We start from the raw sequence: 9,202 nt of genomic DNA on the forward strand, positions 1-9,202 counted from the left end.
AACAAACAAAAATAAAATGCCAACTTTAATAGGAACAAAAGCGGAAGACTGGCATCAATTTAATTAATTGAACAATTTGGAGAGCAGCGAGTAAAAAAGAAGAAAAATAATAATAATTAATTACGTTTAGCATGCGAACTCGGTTCAGGTGCTCGAATTCGTACTCGTACTCTACTAAAAACTACTTATAAAAAGTGTAGTGCGGCGACGATAAACGAGATACGCGAGATGCAATTTAGCGACGGCAAAACGCGCCACGATTTTGATTTAAAAATTTTATTAAATTTTTTACACAAGTTGGAATATCTTTGTATTGAGAAGATGCACTTTTGATGACTTTCAAAGGTAAATTTAATTCATATTTGATTGGAAAACGAAAGCCCCAGCATCAGATGAAAAAGAACCAGAATTAAACTATCAAATAAATGTCGCGTATACGCCCGATGCATGCACTGCAGCAGCACGCGTGTATCTTTTTTGTTGTGTTGCGTTTTAAAAGCGCTTTCTGCAGATAACCCAAATTCTCATTCACTTTTTTAGCATTTCGGTTGAGATACTTTTTTTTGTGTAGATATTTTTTTGTACGGGTATTGGAAATACGGCTTGGACTTTAGCTAAACGAGGAAGAAGTCGAAGCCGAAGACGACAAAGATATACCACGGATGGTTATGGCTATGACGATTATGTTGTTGTTAAGTTGAATGAAAATTCACGAAGAAAATTTCGACGCAACTTACGACAAGACTCAAAAACAAAACAAAAACTGAGAGAAAGATACAACGTTGAGTGAATGTTGTTTGGCTACCGATGCCACAAGTGATTCTGTACTTTGGATTCGTCGTCGGAATATTTATAGAGAATAAGGAAAAACTTTGGTTCGCAAATTTCAAACCGATCGGCAGCGCGGTTGATGGCATACTGAAGATACATTACAGTGGCGAACAACAGTCGCAGTCGTAGTCGTCGTCGAGGCAAACGCGTAGTGTACCAGTCTCAGTCTACCAGAGTAATCGCTGTTCGCTAGCTGCTCTGCTGCTACTCTGCCTCTGACTCTGACTCTGGGGCTCTTGAGGCAGAGGCAGTCACCAGACACCAGTCACCAGTCAAAGGCACAGGCACAGCACACTCTGCTCAACTGGATGTGGCTGTGGCTTTGGCTATGGCTGTTGATGTTAAGTTGAATGTAGAGAGCGCAAGAGCTGGTGTGACAAGAGTTGACGACAACAGCGACAACGACAACGACAACTATGACGACGACACACGGAACGATGCCAGTGCTCCGGAGTGTGACTATGGTGCTATTTAATTATTTTTGTTCTTCTTTTCGTGCTTCTACGTATCTAAGTATCTATGAAGTCCATAGATATGGATTAACTAATTATCTTCTGTTATTGAGCAGTGAATTTACCACCAGTGCTGTAGAATTTTTATTCTATGTGTCGAGTGATGGTAACGTTGGTGGGGTGTGTTTTGTTGTTAGATACACAACAAACCAGTGACGGTGACTGTGACGACAACAGACAGCGATAAAGTTGGTGTTTTTAAGATACACTGTCAGAGCTCTGTTAATAACATTCAAAGATGTTTTCTTGCGCTCTGTTGTCATTCTAATTTAGGGGTGGGTTAAATAGAGTCTGAATTTAACAGCAAGAGTGTATTTCTCGCTCTTTTTGTGGAGAAATCAAAGTTTTCTCTTATTGAAAACTATAAAAAATGCGGTGAAATTAAATGACCTACATTGTGGTGAATTATTGTTGGTATTAATACTCTAAGTATGTTTGGGGGATGTAAATAGTATTTTGAAATTGGAAATTTGTTTGGTATTTCCTTTCAAAAAATTATTATCTTTTAAATAATGAGTGTGCGTTTACGTATGTCTATACGTATTGCGGTATTTCGCAATTTGTATTTCTTTGATGACAAAATATAGGTTGGGACTGATAGATATGATTATTTTATTATTTTGTTTTAAATCAAAGGTTAATTATTATTGAATCATACGTTTTTTTTTGCAATGAATTCTAATATATATAATCGATAGTGATTAAAACTGACGAAATTTTTAATACGTTTGTGTAAGAGGGTTCAAGTATCTTGGAGTATTCTCGCTGAGAATCAGGTGAGATTTGTCGTACCTTGTAGTTTGGTCAGTTTGGAATTAGTTGGTTTGGTTCTTAAAAAAAAATGAATTAAATATTATAGAAATAAAAACATGATAAAAAGATACTGTTTCTATAAACTTTTTTTTCAAAACGTTAAACTTAATGTCGATCGTAATATCCGGAAATAGGATTGTGTAAGTTTTTAGCTTCAAACATAATTAGACTAAAACACTATTTTCTACATAAATAGTTGTTTTTTTATCATCCATCCGTGACAACAGTACTCGCACACAGGAATGGTTGAGAGTTGTCAGTTACTAGGCCCTAGTTCTCAAACGGACTGTTGCGCCACCCAATGTATATATTTATTTAGTTATTTTTAAAAGGGTAAACTTAATGTTACGTTTTTTACTTTGTAAATTATGAAATTCTTAAAATTACGAAAATTGGTTCCATATTTGTAAAATGATCCAAAAACTTCTGATTCAATATACTTCCAAAGAAGTACAATACGTTCTTGATTTTTTTTTTATAATTACCAATAAAACTGTCAGTAAATTTCATAAAGCCTAATTTTTAACACTTTCACAATTAGTTTTACTCGAATATTAATATTCATGTAAAATGTAAAACCTTTAAAATATTTAATGTATCTATGAGCATATACTTCTCTTCAAATTTGCTCTTGATTGAATATTATAAGTTTTGAAACTTTTAAAAACTTATTGATAGATACAATTTTATTTTACAAATTAGTTTGTTTTACAATAAATGTATTATTTTTATTATATATTTATATTTTACCAAAAGAATGATTGTTAAAATTCGTCTACGTTGAACTTTTTTAGGGTTTCAATAATAATAAAGTTTCAACTTTACTTAAAACTAAAAGAGTAGTCGGTTTCGAAATTTTTTAGTAAGGGTTTCTTTTAAGAGACGAGGTACTAAGATTGAAATCAAGGAGATGCTGTGCACTGTTGGCTAAACTTCACATTCTTGTAATTGTGTTAGAGTGGGCATATTTTGTTTGGTAAGAAGAATGGCAGAAGAGGAAAATAGATCTGAGGTAACGTGGATGAAAATTATTAGATGACTTGGTAAACGAAATGTATGGGAATAAGGATCGGCACTGGCGGTTTTTTAACGCAAATCAAAGGAACCTTTGTAGCACGCTTTCAGTTCTGAATGAATTGATAAGGAGACCAAATTGGACATGTATACTCTAGAATGTGTCTAACAAATGTGGTGAACAATGACTTAGTTACATATGGGTCTGAAAATTCTTTGAACCAGCCACTAAGAATTTGCATTTGCAATTATATTATCTATGGAATAGAAAAAAATTGAGGTCTTTATCACATTTAATGCCAAAATCGAGAATGGAAATTTAGAAACATTGCATCAGTGAAAATTAGGAGAGGGTTTTTACCAGGCGGGTGTTTTCGACAAGTCGTATGTTGACATTTAGTGACATTGAGTTCTGGGAAATGTTTAGTACAGAAAAGATTTTATACCTAAAATCTTAATGTAACTCTCCTATTTTTATGTTAATAAATATATTTTAAAATTTTTCTTAATCGGTAATTTTACTTTTAGAAGGCCATCATGATCATGATACCATGATCGTAAGTATTTTTAAAATACGTTCTTTCTTTTTTAATGTTTGGACTAAAACATTTGTTTTCATTTTTTTGACATTTTACTTATTATTGATATTAGTATTTTAACTTACCCTTAGGAGATACCGGATCATAATTTTCTTGAAAAACTGAATAAGCTGAAGGTCTCCACTTTCTTGATGTATGGCTGCAAAATGAGTTCATAATATTGTGTTTTAACACTGTAATTGAAATGGAGTGTTATAGAATACTTGTTTTGAAAGAAGAGGGTGGGGGTGGTAATATTTTCATATAAAATGTGAATGTTTTTTCATTTGGCCACATTTTCTTAATATAATTTAGCTACTGAAAACCAAATAAAAAAGATTAAAGGTTTAATTTCTTTCGTTTATTAAAAAAAAGCTTTCAAAACTGATGATAAAATTAAATCCCTAAATAAGTAACCAACACTTTTAATGATTAAGAGGTCCTGAAATCGATTCTCATCTTCAATTTTTTTTCGCAGCATTAGATTTGTAAATATGGTCCCTTAAAAAGCTTAAGACAACGAAAAAACATGACTCTCGATAGAAAACCATCACAAATTCTAAAAATTTAGATAGCCTTAAAAAGCCTAGTATTGCATGTGTTTTTTTATTTTCAATTTTAAAAAGTAAAAGTGGATTTGAATCAAGCCTATCAAAACCGATTGAAAAAGTACATTTTACCGGCCAGAAACAGAACCTTGTCGATGGGGGTAATTAACATACTGCAAGGGCGGTAAGGTGGTAGTGGGTTCATAACTGCCTAAATAAATTTCACTACTTCGGTTCAGTATCCCTATTTTATGGTAAAATAAACATTTGCGAAAACTAAGGTTTCTATATCATTTAATTTCTTTTCCTAGATTCATGTTATTTTAGGTGGAGTTACGATCATCTCTAAGTCGAAAATAGCTTGTAGACCAACTATTTTATTAATTGGAGTCGGATTCGGCTTATTCGAAGTTTAACCATGTCGTCGACTATGCTTATTAACTTTCAACTGTTTGCTTTTTTGACTTATTAGTCTTCCATGTTTTACTGTCCAAAATCTCATCAATCACATCAATTTTTATGAGGCGATTATTAATTTGTGACTAATTATCTTTGCTTTCAAAAACAACAATTCAGCATTACCCGTGGTTTTTGGCATTCTATAAATAGTATAGTGGAAAATTCCCAAAAAAACGCATTGACAGTAGCCAGATTTTTGTACATACATGTTTAAAAACTAGTACAACTGAAGGAAGATCTGTCAGAATAATAATTTAAAAAAAAAACAAAAATAACTTAGCAAAAAAACTAACTAAGACTATTAAAATGAACAATTTCCAAGAAGAAATGCTAAGAAAGCATCTGGAAATTGGGATTCTATTAAAAAAGTTAATTTAACAATTGCAGTTTTGACATAAAATAAAATCTTCATTAATTAATTGTTTAACACGAATCAAACTCTCTCACTTGCACTTCATAAGAAACATCGAAACATCATTTGCATCTTAGAAGGTGCTGTCAAACTTAATCATTTTTAAATCTTCTTGTTCTATGGAAAAACCAAAAAGATTTACTCAGTCTAAGCTAAGATAAACCTTTGGTGGAAGCATAGCAAAACCTAATTATCTTTTCTATTGTTTTCTCTTGCAAAATAAGCCCAGTGAGTCCATTTTCATTAACACAACTAAATAATATCAAGAGTAACAGATTGATTTCTTACTTGCTTACTTACTTAAGGTGGCGCTACAGTCCGGGTGGACCTGGGCATCAACCAACATGCGTCTCCAGCCAGCTCGGTCCCTAGCTAGCTGTCTCCAGTTTCGCACGCCAAGTTGGTTGAGGTCCTCTTCCACCAGGGTGCGCCACCTGAGTCGCGGTCTTCCTCTACTGCGCCGTCCCTCGGGATTGGATTCGAAGACCTTCCGGGCTGGATCGTTAATGTCCATCCGCTCTACATGACCTAACCATCTTAGCCGTTGGACTTTAATTCTGCTTACTAGGTCAGTGTCGCTGTACAACCCGTACAGTTCGTCGTTATATCTTCTCCTTCATTCTCCATCTATGCGTAGAAGAAGAATTTTTCTCTCGAAGCATCCTAAGACGCTCTCATCTTTCTTTGACATGGTCCAGGCCTCAGCGCCATAAATGAGAATCGGGATGATGAGTGTCTTTAGATGGTGATTTTAGATGCTCGAGAGAGGACTTTACTTCTCAATTGCCTTCTAAGACCAAAGAAGCAGCGATTTGCAAGAATTGTTCTTCGTTTGATTTCAGCGCTGGTGTCGTTGTCTGTGTTAATAGCGGTGCCTAGGTAGGCAAAGTCCTTAACTACCTCAAAGTTATAGCTGTCCATGGTGACGTTTTGTCCAAGGCGGCGTTGTTCAGTGTCCTTTTTTGATGACAGCATATACTTGGTCTTGCACTCATTGACCACTAAACCCATCTTCTTCGCTTCCGTCGCAATGCTCGAAAACGCTCCACTGACATCACGCTTTGATCTTCCAATTATGTCAATATCATCTGCGTATCCAAGTAATTGGATGGACCTTTGGAAGATTGTGCCTCTAGTGTTGACGGTTGAGTTTTGCACAATTATTACCAGAACGATGTTGAAGAAGTCGCATGACAGTACATCGCCTTGTCTAAAACCTTTTTTGACATCAAATTTATCGGTGAGATCTTTTCCGACCTTGATAGAGCAGTGTGCAATCTCCATCGTCATTCTGCACAAACGGATACGTTTGATAGGAATGCCAAAACTAGACATTGCTCGGTAGAGCTCTTCCCTATAGATGCTGTCATACGCGGCTTTAAAATCGATAAAGAGATGGTGGGTATCGATTTGAAGCTCCTGGGTTTTTTCCAAGATCTGCCATAGTGTGAATATTTGGTCGATAGTAGACTTTCCTGGTCTGAAGCCACACTGATAAGGACCAATCAGGTTGTTGAGGAACGGTTGCAGACGTTCACATAATACGGCAGAGAGGATCTTATATGCAATGTTGAGGAGACTGATGCCTTTGTAGTTGGAGCAGCTTAGTGGGTCTCCTTTCTTATGTATTGGGCACACTATGCTGAGATTCCACTCATCGGGCACTCTTTTTTCTAACCATATTTTGCAGATAGGTTGGTGCATGCTCCTTACCAAGCCATCGCCTGCTGCTTTAAATAATTTGGCAGCGATGCCGTCAGCTCCAGCAGCTTTGTTTGACTTAAGTTTAGATATAGCTATCTTCACTTCGTCAAGGTCGGGTAGGTGGAATTGTTGATCTGCGTCGCCGAGGTTGAGTGGTTCTATCTCCCTTGCAGCGGAATTCGGTTCGTCATCGCCGTTATATAATTTGAAGTAGTGGTCTTTCCATATTCTCAACATAGACTGCGGTTCTACTACGATGTTCCCCTGATCGTCCTTACAGGCTTCGGTTCGTGGCTGGTACCCTTGGGAGGTTTTTTTTCCTTTTGGTAAAATTTACGAACCTCATTCCTGTTGTGACATGCTTTTTTTTCCGTCTAAGAAACCGGTGTTCCTCTCTTTTCTCTGTTCGTAGAGCTCGCGAGCAGCTCTAGTCCTTTTGTGCAGCGCCGTTTTGTATGCCTCTTGTTTCGCAGAGTGCGCTTGTCGGCATTCGTCGTCAAACCAGGGGTTTCGCTGTGTGAAACCTAGCACTTCAGAGGCGGCATCTCTGATGCTTAATGCAGGCAGCATAGGACTCCCTACGAGGTTATTAGAGACTCGATCAGAAAAGGACGTGACAGTTTCTTGCGATTGTAGCCGTCTAACGTCGAATCTTCTCACAGTACTTCCTTGTTTTGTCTTGGATCGGGATATCCGTAGACGTACCTTTGCTACAACGAGGTAATGGTCCGAGTCAATGTTGGCCTCTCGGAATGTTCGGATATCCTGTATACTAGAGAAGTGTCGTGCGTCGTTCGCAATGTGGTCAATCTGGTTGACGGTTGATTGATCAGGAGATTTCCATGTCCCCTTCTGGATATTAAGATGTGTGAACAGCACGTCTCGCCCCGCAGCGAAATCGACCAGCCTGAAGCCGTTGTCGGAGGTGGTGTCGTGCATTCTATATCTCCCGATTATTCCACCAAATATGGATTTTCTTCCTAGCTTGGCATTCAAATCTCCTAATACAATTTTAATGTCATATCCAGGGCACAGCTCATATGTCTTGTCCAAGAGCTCGAAGAATATGTCTTTGGTGTCTTCATCTTTCTCCTCTGTTGGGGCATGCGCGCATAAAAGGCTTATATTGGTGAATTTAGCCTTGATGCGTGATGCGCTCGCTCACACTGTTGAAACTCAAGACTTTTTGCCTGAGTCTAGTTCCAACAACCAATCCACACCCAAATGGACGCTGTCTTTGTTCTCGGTAGCAGTCGCCGTAGTAGATATCGCTGTCTTTTAGTTTGCGTTTGCCCGGTCCATCCAATCGCACTTCTTAGATGGCGGTAATATCTGTCTTGCACCAGTTTAGCGCTTACGCTAATTGTTCGGCTGCACGTGGTCTGTTAAGGGACCTAACATTCCACGTACATATCCGAAGTTCGTTGTCCTTATTTCGTTTGCGTGGGTTGTCAACAGTGAATCCGTCCGTATCCGAGGCTTGTTGGTGCTTCGCAACTAAGGTATTTTTTACGTGGCCAGGAAGTCACCCCGACGGCACAACCCTCAACCTGGTGGGCCAGATCCTTAGTATAACTCTAAGGAGGGGGAGCTAGATAAACCGCTCCTTACAGGCATATGCTACGAAGTAGTTCAACTTTACTGGAACTGTAGACGCCACCGTTGATTCCATCTCGAGAATACGTCCGCTGCCGTCTGGATAAGGAGAGGTGCTTTAGTGGAAACACCTCTCCCCACCCCCCTACTCGTTTGCTGCCTCCAACAATTTTCCACTGGGGTTGGAACCCAATCTCCAGTTGAGGTATTAGGCACCCGATGTTCAACGCGGGGAGGTGAGATTAGGTGTTGATAGACAGAGGTGGGTTTTGAGAAAAACTTATGGACGCTGGTGACCTCTTGAATGCACATCTCTACCATTAGAACATCGATTTTTTACTTAGTGGAACACACAAAATTCTAAATGCACAACTACTCAACGAAAACAGCCATCAAGATACAAAGGCAATATCAATCGTACCAACATTTGAGAACGAAATTACATAAGATCCATTCCAGACCCGATTTTCCAACAAACACGGGTATTTATGGTATGTTATGTTATATTTTCCATATTAGGAATTTTTGTTCGTTCAACTAATCCCAAAACCCCATTTCGGCGTTTTAACAACATATACTTCTCTAATCACTAAAAAAATCAGCACTAAATATGCTTTGATAAATAATGCATTCCGCACTGCACACCACTACATACATTTATTCACAAACGAGTAATTCACATCAAATTAAATAGTCTAACGCTCAAAGGTGCAATTAACAAATTCCTCTTCCAAA

General features: G+C 37.7%; 1 protein-coding gene across 3 annotated transcripts in view; it reads right to left on the minus strand.

Annotated features, from left to right (window-relative positions):
• LOC129948924 (BMP-binding endothelial regulator protein) overlaps window positions 1-988 on the minus strand; it is a 168,152-nt gene extending 167,164 nt beyond the window's left edge. For 2 of the 3 annotated variants that reach the window (XM_056060075.1, XM_056060074.1), the window contains exon 1: window positions 738-988. The gene's annotated coding sequence lies outside the window, so the exon portion shown is untranslated. Of the gene's footprint in view, window positions 1-124 lie in introns of all 3 variants that reach the window. The other variant, XM_056060073.1, reaches the window with a different exon arrangement.
• Between the last annotated feature and the right edge of the window lie 8,214 nt (window positions 989-9,202).

Source organism: Eupeodes corollae, chromosome 3 (genome assembly GCF_945859685.1).
Source record: "Eupeodes corollae chromosome 3, idEupCoro1.1, whole genome shotgun sequence".
NCBI classification, from domain to species: domain Eukaryota; kingdom Metazoa; phylum Arthropoda; class Insecta; order Diptera; family Syrphidae; genus Eupeodes; species Eupeodes corollae.